This window comes from Sciurus carolinensis, chromosome 14 (assembly GCF_902686445.1).
Source record: "Sciurus carolinensis chromosome 14, mSciCar1.2, whole genome shotgun sequence".
Lineage (NCBI taxonomy): Eukaryota > Metazoa > Chordata > Mammalia > Rodentia > Sciuridae > Sciurus > Sciurus carolinensis.
This window is the reverse complement of record NC_062226.1, coordinates 75,482,166-75,493,932: the sequence shown is the minus strand read 5'-3', so window position 1 is coordinate 75,493,932 and position 11,767 is coordinate 75,482,166. Positions and strand designations below refer to the sequence as shown.

At 38.9% G+C, this 11,767-nt stretch overlaps 1 protein-coding gene and 1 non-coding gene across 2 annotated transcripts in view; one reads left to right on the top strand and one right to left on the bottom strand.

The window, feature by feature from the left end:
- Window positions 1–11,767, bottom strand: part of Rorb (RAR related orphan receptor B) — a 187,626-nt gene that overhangs the window by 8,060 nt on the left and 167,799 nt on the right. The gene's annotated exons all lie outside the window — the stretch shown is intronic.
- On the top strand, window positions 3,161–3,240 carry LOC124965064 (small nucleolar RNA SNORD121A). The gene has a single exon (XR_007105074.1). It is a non-coding gene; the product is annotated as a small nucleolar RNA SNORD121A (small nucleolar RNA).

Here is an 11,767-nt window from a genome sequence, read left to right as displayed (position 1 = left end):
TGTAGGCACAGGATATAATTGTTAGCTAATACTATTACTATCCATCAACTCCCATGGATTTGTATGACATGAATATTAGATGTTTAGCTGTAGAAGGTGATATTGTTAGGTAAGTTTAACAAACTGTGTGAGGTAAAATCCATAATTTTCTGTATCACTGACTCTCCAACTCCCTAAACCTAGCTGCACCTCTTTAATTCCTTTCTACTATAAGGTGTAAAATAAAACCTATGCCTAATCAAGAAAGATTGTGGGAGGTCACTGGCACCTAGCAACCTTATGAAGGTATTTAAAAATGAGTGGGGAATATTCACTTGAAATCGCTAGTGGTTGATGTTTAGGTCTCATGTAGGATGCAAGTTTTTGAGTGAAAATACCCAAAGGACAAAGTTTTGTAACCATTAAGGTCTACAGTTTGTTAAATGCTGGGTAAGTCTTAGGAGATGAACGATTCCAGCTTTTAACATACCTGCAATTTAGGACCATCTCGAATCTATCCGTTAGTGTCAAATTAGCTAAAACAAATGTACCTGTGATCATATTACTGTGAGGAATAAGGTTATAAGTGTGATAGTCCATATAGATGACTAAAGATACCCTTGACAATGATGATGATAAAATACAATTAAATAAAACCCCATCTTATTACCAATTAAGCTCATCGTACTCCCTATTGCATTAAATGACAAGAATCCATTTCAGACTTTGAAGTAAAAAAGGAAATAGATAGTTACTTTGTGGTTTTTCAACATTAGAAAATTTCACCCTTTCGTTAATGTTCCTTTTAACAACAAATGTCTGTATAAGCATACTACGAGTGATTTAAAAATGGCATTGGGATTAAAGCTGTTCATACACTAAAAAGATCTAGAATATATAAAGATGTTTGGGAGGTTCAAACTTTCCAACCTAGCCATCTCCACTGCTGTTTAAAAAAGGGATACAAATGAAAAAATGTGGAATCTTTGTCGATAGAATGGATGTGAAACTTTTGAGAATCAAGACTTTCCAACATTATGAATTAAATTTTTTCATTCATGATACTCCACAACGATTAATTGCATGTTTACTATGTGACAGGGCTTCAGCTAGACACCAGAATGCACAAAACAGTTATGGTTCTTGTTTGTAGTCTACTTGTGAAGACAGATGGGAATAAAGTTACCACCCTGTCAAACGCAGATGGAAAAACCGTGGAGTGCCGTAGAACGGTGGCCCAGTGGCAGATAATAGGATGTCCTGCCTTCTTGTGGCATTCCCATGGCAAGCTGCCCTGAGAAAGTGACAGTGGATCTGAGTCCAGGAGAAACAGTGAGAGCTAACTAGGTGCTGGGGAGGAGGTACATAATATGCCCCAGAATCACAGGCAAAGATGCTGTGGCACTTGGTGTACTGGTACAAGTGAGGGCAGCTCAGGGTCACTGCAGCCGTGGGAGAGCATGTTTGGGGATAAAGACGGAGAGATGCACATGGCCAGATTATGAAAGCCCTCATGGTCATGTTGTGGTCTTTGAAAGAGTTTTAAGTAAAACTAAAGATAATCAGAACCCCATTCTGCAAGATTCACATTGAGACCATGGCAGAAAACTGTATTTTCTGGAGTGTGAGGGTGTCCACTTAACTGGAGTCCCTTGGGAAATTATTCAAGCTCTCTTAACCAGCTGGCTCACCCAGAAGGAAACTACAACAATTTAGGAACACTTCCTGCACATTACAATTCTTCCTGAAATAGCTATTGAATGCAGAGAGGCTTTGAAAGCTTTCTATAATCATCTGCTGTTGAATTGATGTGCAGAGCTCCTGAAACTTCCAGATGCAACTTTATAATGACTGTCAATCTTTAGTGTGCCTAAGAATCACTGGGGTGCTTCCTAAAAAGGCAGATTGCTGGGACCTACTCCTCAGGGATTCAGTTTCAGTAAGTCTGGGTAGAACTCAGATTTCACGTTTTACACAAATATTCTCCACAAAACTGATGTCTTAGCCTGTGGAACAGACTTGGAGAAACACTGCTTTAGCTGTTCGAATCTTACAAATCTACAACTGGCTTTCAAAATTGAAAAGTAAACTCTGTATTGTATTTTAAACAGTCCTGTTAGCTGAGTGTCAACCTCCTTTTCAGACACAGATGAGGACATTTTTATATCTAGAGAGAGAAGGTTGAGGGCTGGTGATATAGCTCAGTGGTAGAGCACTTGCCTAACATGTGTGAGGCCCTGGGTTCAATGCCCAGCACCAGTCCCACCCTCCCTCCCCCCGAGGAAAAAAAAAAAAAAAAAAAAGAGAGAGAGAGAGAATGAGAGAAAGTTGCATTTGCTTAGTTCTATTATATGGCAAGGGGCAAGTAAGGAATTTCTGGAGTTTTCCCTGTGACACACAAAGAGGAGTAGTCTAGGATAAAGAAAATGGGCTTTCAAGTCAGACTGGTTTTGGACCCTAGTTCTGCCATTTACAGTTATGTGACCTTAGGTGAGTCCCTTAACCTATCAATTATCTTATTGGTCAGATGCTGATTATAATATTACCTCCCTCAGGGACATTGAAGGATTTAATGAACCAACACATAAATTTTCCAGTGGTGCCTGGCACATAGAGGTGTCACACACAAGCAACTGTCATACTTCCATTTCTACATAATCCTTCTTTCAAGGAGAGAAATCGTCAAGGCCATCTAATTCAGTCAAATAACTCAGAAGGCAGGAACCCAACTTAGACCTAACCAACCTCTAAATATTGAATCTTTGAATATTGTGTGTTAGTGCATGGGGGAAATCAGCTATTTATGTCCGTTGAAATGCAAGAGCAAAATCATATTGATTTTTCATTTTTTCATAGCAATAAAACAAGTTGCTCATTTTATTAATTGTGATTTATATAGAAGAATCCTATGTACTATAATTCTTTAAGCATTTGTCTCCTCCTTTAGTGAAGGCAAGGTATGTGAAATTAAATGCGTAAGAGGATGACTGAAATCCTTCTCTGATTGCTCTTTTTACTGGAAATACATATTGGTGTGTTTCACTTTTATTTATTTATTTATTTTCATCACTTTTTTAAATTAAATTTTTCTTTTTTACAGACTGCATTTTGATTCATTGTACACAAATGGGGTACAACTTTGTGAATATTGTACTCTTACTCCTTTTTGCTGAAAGTTGGTGTCTTGAAACAATGATGAGATAATTTCCAAGCACATACCTGATTTTTCCATGTGGAATTTAACTACTGAGTTTCCTGGGGGCAGAGCGGGGGGAGTTGGTGTCTCAGAAGAGCTTAGTTCAGAACTAGTTCTGCCATTTTTTATGGGCATTGGATACATTCCCTTTTGCTCATCTGTAGAATGGGTCAAATTGTCAAAGAGCACCTGGACAATTTCAGCAAAGAGCACTAGAAAAGCAAAAAGCTTCCTCAACCTCTACAGTCTCAGAAGAATCTGGTGGAGAGACATCCAATCAGCTGTAGGTACAGAAGTGCTGATAGTGACATCCATCACTGCAGCAAGAAGGGCCAGGAGGCCACGCAAAGGCATTGGCAGCACTTGTCAGAGCCCAGAAGGGCCTGGTGGTGGAGACAGCAGGCAGTCACTTATTGCTCATTAATATTATGTACTGCAGCTGGGGGACCCCCATTTCAAAGGGAGCTCAGAGCAGCCTCCGCAGCAGTTAATGGCTCAACAACTTTTTAAACAGCTGGGGAGGTGATCCAGAAGCACTTGGAGATGGAGGGGGTAGTCAATTTCAAATCATCATGAAATTCCTTCATGTTTAAATAATCCCCATAGCAGAAGTAGACAGAGGGTCTATAAAAAGCCATTTTCACACTCATCTCTTTCTTATGACAAGCATTTCTTATAAGAAGGAAGCTTTAGCTTATACCTACAGGGGTCTACAAGAAGAAAAAGCGGCTGTTTGAGAAGAGATAATAATCCTATGCTTCTCTCCACAGTGTGGTTTCATGAGAAAACTCAAAATTTTATAACTGGCACATTTGATGTTGGAAAAATGGGACATGCAGAGGGTAAAACTAGTAATCTTGTTCATGTGGGTTTCCAGGCTATCAGGAAGCCAGGAAGCCAGCAATAGTTTGATCAAAGTGGAAGAAACTTCGAAAGCCCTGATAAAAACAGGGTACATGAAGTGAGGCTGAATACATCCATGTCGTCTGTCCATTCACATTTCTCTTTGTGATTTTTACTTGGCCAAACCTAGACATTAGGATTAGAATTATGATATTGAACTTGAGATGCCTTTCCAGGTCAACAGCCCTCTCTGCCCACCACTCCTACACCAACCTTGGCACCTGTGTTAGGGGCATGTTCTCTCTACCCTGGACATTGTTGACTAAAGTGGAAGTGGACATGTGACTTAACTAGGGCTGGAGCTGGGAATCAGACAGAGCCTGCAAGATACTTTCTAAATGTAGCAGAGACTGCAAGTAACCTAAGGAGCTAAGAACTGGCTGGATTTCACCATGTGAACCCAAGAAAACTGGTATTCAAAGAGGGAGAACACTGAAGTAGATATTTAAAGTAGGAAAATATGTGAGATGAAGAATTCCAAAGGCTTCTCAATTCCTTATTTAGTGCCTTCTTGAATGGGGACTGAAATTTTGATTTGAGGTTCTTTGATAAATTCTCCATTATTTGTTATATTATTATTTTTTTAAGCTAATTGGAATTGGTTCCTGTTACTTGTAACCAAAGAATCCCAATGAATGTATTAACTTGCAACTTGATGAGTAGGGAATAATACCAAAACCTCTCTTCTCATTTACAGACCTTTAATCTGATGGACAAGTCTTGGAATTTTGGGGTGTTGGGCGTATAGTGTATGCTAGCAAACTGTAAACTGCTAAAATAGACTGAAGTAATCAAGCCTCTCACTGGAGTTCTTCAAGGAAACTAGCGGGTATCATTCACCATTTTCTCCTTGCACCTGGCTTGTAGGTTCAAGTAGAAAACTATCCCAGGAGAGAGCTGGGTTTCTTGAGTATAGATTTGAAATTTAAAAATTTGGGAGTTCTTTTGAGTTGTTTTCTATAATTTTGCCTATTCTTGCATTTTTTAAAATGTGTATTTACTGTGTGGCAGAAGCCTGAGGAAGGGTTTCTGGGGTGCCCCAGAAGTGGTTATGCAGGTAGGTTAATTTTGTTCACTGAGCTATGCACTAATGATTTAAGAACTTTTCAGTAGGTGTGTTATACTCTAAATGAACTATAGACTTTTTAACATATAAAACACTTTCCTGACTAATAGAAATAGGAATGGGGAGGTTGAGACAAGAAGTCACATCTGGGCAGCGACTCCTCAAGTTCTGATTAAACTGCACTAATTTCAGGAAGAAATTTTTGAACCAGAATCTTTAGTCCCACCTACTGGGAATTCTAATGTAACACCCAGTGCCTTGCAGAAAGAATAAGCGAAGCACTGGATTTAGGCCTAAACATTCCATTATTAATCACAGTGTGGTCTGTTTTGATCTCATGGAGAAAGTAATGAAAATTAATGCAAATGACCTTTTGCAGTTTTCAGTTTTCAGGCTTTCTCAGTGTTTGCTCCACTGACTCTCTGAGTAACAGGGTTATTTATTCTCATTCATATCATAAGAGCACTACTAGTGTGAGAGTGGTCAAGATGAGTCCTTTCAAGTAAAATTTCAAATGTTAACATGTAAATGGGGTTGTGGAAGCCTTCCAACCTTTAAGCTTTGAGTTAATAACTTGGTATTAACTTGGTATGCTTCCTTTGCATCTTGATGAAACAGTTTTGTTATCTTTAGGCTAGGACAGACTTAGAGAATTAAGAAGTTAGTGAACCTGTTGGCTGGTACCTTACCAGCTTTACTTACTATAATTTTTTGGGACAGTGTAAGTTTCCAGATGCCTGGGCAGAAAGTGGCTCTTTCTTAGCCTCTTAGTTAAGAACAGCTGTTCATGAATTAACTGTTCAGGTGCTGAAATTGGCCTAATTGGGTTCAAATTCTGACTGTCACCCTTCCAAGCTGGTTAACTTTGGGCAAGATATATGGTTGATTGAATTTTTTTTTTTTTAGATTCAACCAGCCAGTACTCTTTATTATCCATATTTCTAAATTATGCAAACATGCTTTGAGTATTTCTTTTCATTCATTAGTATAGTGTTGATTGAATTTTTAACTTTCTCTTTTTTAAAGTGAGATAAGAAAACTGGTGTTTTTAAAGTTAAATATCAGTATATTCAGAATCTATCAGTACAGTGTATGACACATGGTTAGTGCTCAATTACTTTAAATTATCACCACTGTTTTTATCAGTCATATGATTTCAATCATGCATTACTTTTCATTTTAATCATGGAGATTCTTTGTATTTTCCCTCTGGATCATGTGAATTTATGTCTCCTATATGTTCATATATTTTGCATATTTGAACTGCAATAAATATTTGTGGAGTAATTAAAATGGATGAAACTTAGAAATCTTTCCTACTTTACCCTATTTCCACGTGAGTCTTTCTTTGCAGTTTGAAAGCTGTGGCTAATTGAGGCTGTGTTCTCTAGAGAGTGTCTCACCTGGAAGGTAAAGGCAGTGCTCTGGTCTCTTACCTAGATTAGAGGGTTTTGCTCAGACAGAACGAGGGCCTCGAGAGGCTACATGTGAAGTAGGCAGAAGAGGTAAACTTCCCTCTTGTCTGAACTTCAGAGAGTCCAGATTAGTGATGCCCAACAGGAATATAATGTAGGCTCTAGATATAATCTATAAATATCTGGTAGGCACATTAGAAAAAGTAAAAAGAAACAGGTAAAGTTAATTTTGTATTTTGTTTAACTTAATACCAAAGTGTTATTTCAACATATAAACATAGAAAGTATGAATGAGACATTTTACATTGTAGGTCTTTGAAATCAGTGGAATATAGGCCTAGAGGCAGGAAGGAGATCTTTCAAAGCAAGTGTTCAAGATGTTCATGACTAAGTGGGTCAAAAGCCCAGAAATAAAGGAAGGCCTCTCCCTCACCTTTTAAGGTCTCCCTGGAAAGTAATGCATGTGTGCTGTATTGGGGGCAGTTGGAACATTTAACCTGATCACTTGAATTCAAGTTGATCCCCTCGATGCCACAGTCCATATGTATTATTGTCTATTTGAAAAGTGGAGCTTTGCAGAGGTGCTGTGGGTAGCCAGGAGAAAGGTCTAGTGTTTTCTCTGGGGCTGTGCTATGAAAGGAAGCAGCTGTCTCCTCAGTGGCCCACTTGGCAGTGGCCATGAACCAAGCAAAAGATCTAAGATGGAGTTGAACCTCAAAGGAGGAGATTTGTCCCCACCTGGTCCAATTCTTCTGGGCCACAACTGCTAACTGTAGATCCCTATTGCCTTCATATTCTCTCTCTCTCTCTCTCTCTCTCTCTCTCTCTCTGGAAATGATTGCATAAAGGGACATGATTGACACATGCTCATGTGCAGCAAGAGCTTAGGAAGACTAACTGGAAGAGAGAGGGTCTACCAGGGGACAGACAAGAACTTTCTGGCCAGTCAGGAATATGAGGAAAGAGAGGATGGAGATTCTGACCTTCAGCATAATTACTACAGATACTTCCACATGCTGGAAGAATTAGAAAGGTTTATCAGGATACAACTGTGGTCCTGAAACCACTCAGAAGTAGGGAGAAGTATGGTGTGGCCCTGGATTCCTGGAAAGCTGGCATCTATATAACATGATGAGGCACAAGGACTTAGACAGGTTTTGAGATATGAGTGGAAGGCATGGAAGTGTGGCAAAATGAAAAACAGCATCCCCTCTCGGTCTGCACATGGAGGACTGAGTGGGCTTTGAGTTCTGAGGTATACCAGTAGTTCTCCAGGACTTCTCCTTATATATATGGTTGTTATAGAGTTTGCTACTTTTACACTTCTCAACATAGCTTTGGGCGAGAACACAACTCTAGTAGTGTTCTATCCCTTTTCAGGAATGCGCCAAAAAATACATACACTACCTAACAATATTTCATGACTCTAGTTACCCAGGAGGTACAAAAGGAAGGGCCTAATTGAGAAGGTCTATATCAAACTTGCCTTCAGTTATGGGTCTGACCCAGAGGCAACATTTCAGAAAGAGTTGGAAACAAGAACCCGAGGGCAAGATGTGAGCAAGACCTACAGATCCAAGCTTTGCCCTTGGCCACAAGTGCATAACCACAGCCTGGCTGGAGGACTGGCCCCTCCTCCTGATCTTGTCTCAGCAACTCCAGTCAGAGCAACAAGAGGGTCAGATATAGTGATGTGTAACGAAGGTGCCAAAGAACTGAAGCACCAATGGTCTTTACAGTTTGAATGTTCCCAGTGATTTTCTATCCTTTTCTCTGCCTCATCAGGGTCCCTGATGTTCTCAACTGTGTGAAGTGAGAATACCAGATTCTGAGTTCCTATAGATCTTCACCTAGGAAGAAAACCCATCAAAATGAGTCATGGCAGCACTAAATACACAAGGAGATGAAGCCCCTCTTAGAATTCAGATAGAGATACTGTTCTCTAGCTTTATAAACATTGGACACTTTGCAGCTGTGGGGCTAGAAGACCAACTCAAACTAAATGCTCATAGTGCACAGAGTACAAATTGGAATCTGCAAGATGTGACCAAATCAGTCTTTTCCTTCACTTATTATAATGACAAAACATCTAAAGAGTCCTTAAATAATTACACAGAACTGAGCACTGGAGGGCAAAAGCTGTGAGGAGGAACCTTGTTTTTTCTCTTCTGGGCATGAAAGATGTTATACTGAAGGGACCTTAAAGACCAGGCAGTCCAACCTACTCATTTCCCAGACAAGAAAAATGAAGCCCAGAGAACAGATGGGCTGCCTCCTCTAGTCATATGGGGCTTAAAAATATATATGTCTATTTATTTTTTTTCATGAGCTTTAGTGAAAGTGACCAGTGTTATCTCATTTCCTGGCTTCTCAAATCCGGGATCCAGCCAAATCTAACTATTATTTATAGTCTGAACATACCTTATACTTTCCTACCTCCATACCATAGCCCCCATCACGTGGAATGCCATTCTTTACTTCCCCAACCTCCCAACTTCCATCTTTTGAAAAGTTTTCATCCTTCAGTATTTAGCCCACATATATCATCTCTTGGATAAACATTTTCCAGATAAAATGAAATTTCTTCTGTCAACACCAACAACTTTTACGATAATAGCAACAGTGTTTACATGTTACCTATTATGCATTAGGTAGATTACTTATATTTAATCTTATTTAGTCCTCAAAATAACCTTATGGCATCGGTGCTGTCTTTAGTCATATGGAACTAATGAGGAAGTGAAGACCCAGGGAGTTTAAATCAGACTCCAGGGTCACTTGGCTAGTAAGTGACTCTGATGGTTTAATATAAAAATGTTACATATCATCATGTCGATGAAAGAGAAAACTAGAGTCTTTAATATGATTATTTTCTCCAACCCCAAAACCACCCAACAACAACAACAAAAAAAAACAAAAACAAAAAAGCTAATTAATATATGAGAACTCAAGTTTTTTAGTTTATGGGCACAAAATCCATGAATTTTTAAAGTTTAAATTTGGCCAAAAGTGCATAGCACTGTTTTCCGAACTTTAATTTCAGAAAGTAGGCATGTAGAAAGTGTGTAGGAGTCATTCTTTCAGGATGAAGTTCATTGACTGTATGACCCCAGTATCTTTAATCCTGATGTTTGTTGTACCTTTTCATGGTCAAACTGGTCAGTGGTATAAGAGTCTTTTGCACAAGACACAGAAGGAAGATCTAAATGGGAAGATATTCCCGTCTACTGGAGATTTAACTTGAGCCTCCAGACTTGAATACAACATTTTGAGTATGTGTGCCTTTTTCTAGGATTTTATAGTGTTCATCAGATTCCCCAAGGGCTCTACGATAACAAATTTTAAGAATAGTCATCGCCATCTAAGGGATACTATGGAGATAGAAGAGGTCCATGACTATGAAGACAGAAGGAGCTTTCCTGAAAAGATGAGAAGATTCTGTGGTGGGGTGGAACAGTTTCTCTTAAGTTTGAACAAAACCTTTCCTTTGAGGGAGTTCAATGAAAAGGCATCTGTTATGGTTGAGACCTTAAATGCACTTCAAAGGTCCAAATGCTAAAGACTTGTTTGCAAGTCTATGGTACTGCTGGGAGGCAGAACCTAAGAGGTGGGGCCTAGCAGGAGGAGGTTAGATGACTTGGGATGTGCCCATGAAGGAAATATTCCTGTCTCTCTGTTTCCAGGTTGCCATGAAGTGAGCAACTCTGCTTCATCACATACTTCTTGTTAGGTTGTCTGTCCTGCCACAGACCCCCAAACGACAGAACCAATCAACCATGTACTGAAACCTTTCAAACTGAACCAAAACAAACCTTTCCTCCACATAGGTTGTTTATATCAGGTATTTTGTCACAGTGGCAGAAAGCTGACACAGTATTCTGTACACTGAGAGTGTATTTGTCCTCAGAATGTTAAAACAGTCAGGAACTGGAGAGATTCACCCTTGGCCCCAGGCTTGATGATAAATCTAAGACTCAACCAAATGGAATCCCTTATCTGAATCCACACCATTCCAAACTGGTATAAATGAGAATCCAGTTCTCATTTCATTTTATAGTCCCTCCACTTTAATTCAAATAGCATCCTAATAAAATGATGACTGCTAAAAAGAAGAGTCCATATAAAACCCAATATCTGCATATTGGAAAGTGCTTTGTGATCTGTTTCCAGAGAATCTTATACAAGAAATAATCCTCTTCTAATATTTTCTCTGGTTCCCAACTTTGCAACATTATCTCTTTATAACAAAAGGATAAAATTGTGTATTTTTCTCCTAAAGATGGAGGAGAATTAGAGCTAACCTATAGTCAGTACTGTAGCTCTTTTTCTTGTCATCAAATGTGTTTTACTTTTCAATTTCTCTGTCTTCTTTCTAAAACCACAAATACTTCAGATCACCACAAGCCACCAGGATGTAGAGCAAGGTGTTGGCACGGGAATTTTACTCTCCAAGGGGAGAATAATCGCAACCCCACAACACATCATTATAGAAGCAAGAAAGTGTAATCCTTCTGTAGATGAAGAGACCAATGTTTTCAGGTAAACTGACAATCTCCCCAAGAAAAAGAGCAAGAACTTTAATCTAACTCAGTTTTCCTTTTTAAGACCTTTGCTTCAGAATGGCAAACATAGCGACTCAAGTCTTTGGGAGATCTCAAATGCAAGAAACACAACTCCACATTAATTAACCAGGTGTTTTTATGCATATATGCTAGCAAGCAATGACAGAAACAAATGCATATGATCCTATTACCATCTTTTCTGTCCAGTGAATCCGAAAGCAAGTTTTCTGGGAGAAAACTGAGGTACAGAGAGCAGGTGGCTTGTCCTTGATCATATAATAAGTGAAAAGTTACATCAAAGAGAGTTATCGCTGCACAGTGAGTGTGGAAATGTTCTTCCTAGTGATGCATTAATTTTAACAAAATGTTACCATAATGAAGTAGCATATTTAACTCTTGGAGGTTTTTTATAGCAGTTCTCTGTATGTGCAAAGTAAAATCTGATGATGTCTCCAAATAGAGTCTTTACCCTCCCCCCTTTTTTAAATAAAGAACTTCAAGGGCAGAGTGGGAGAATTTAATGATAAAAATATAAAGAGTAGGATTCCTATTATCTTTAACCAAGAATAAGCTCAATTTTCCAGTTTCTTACTCTCTGAAAAAAAAAATCATTTCTTAAGAAATCAGAGATACTTCAAATTGAAAA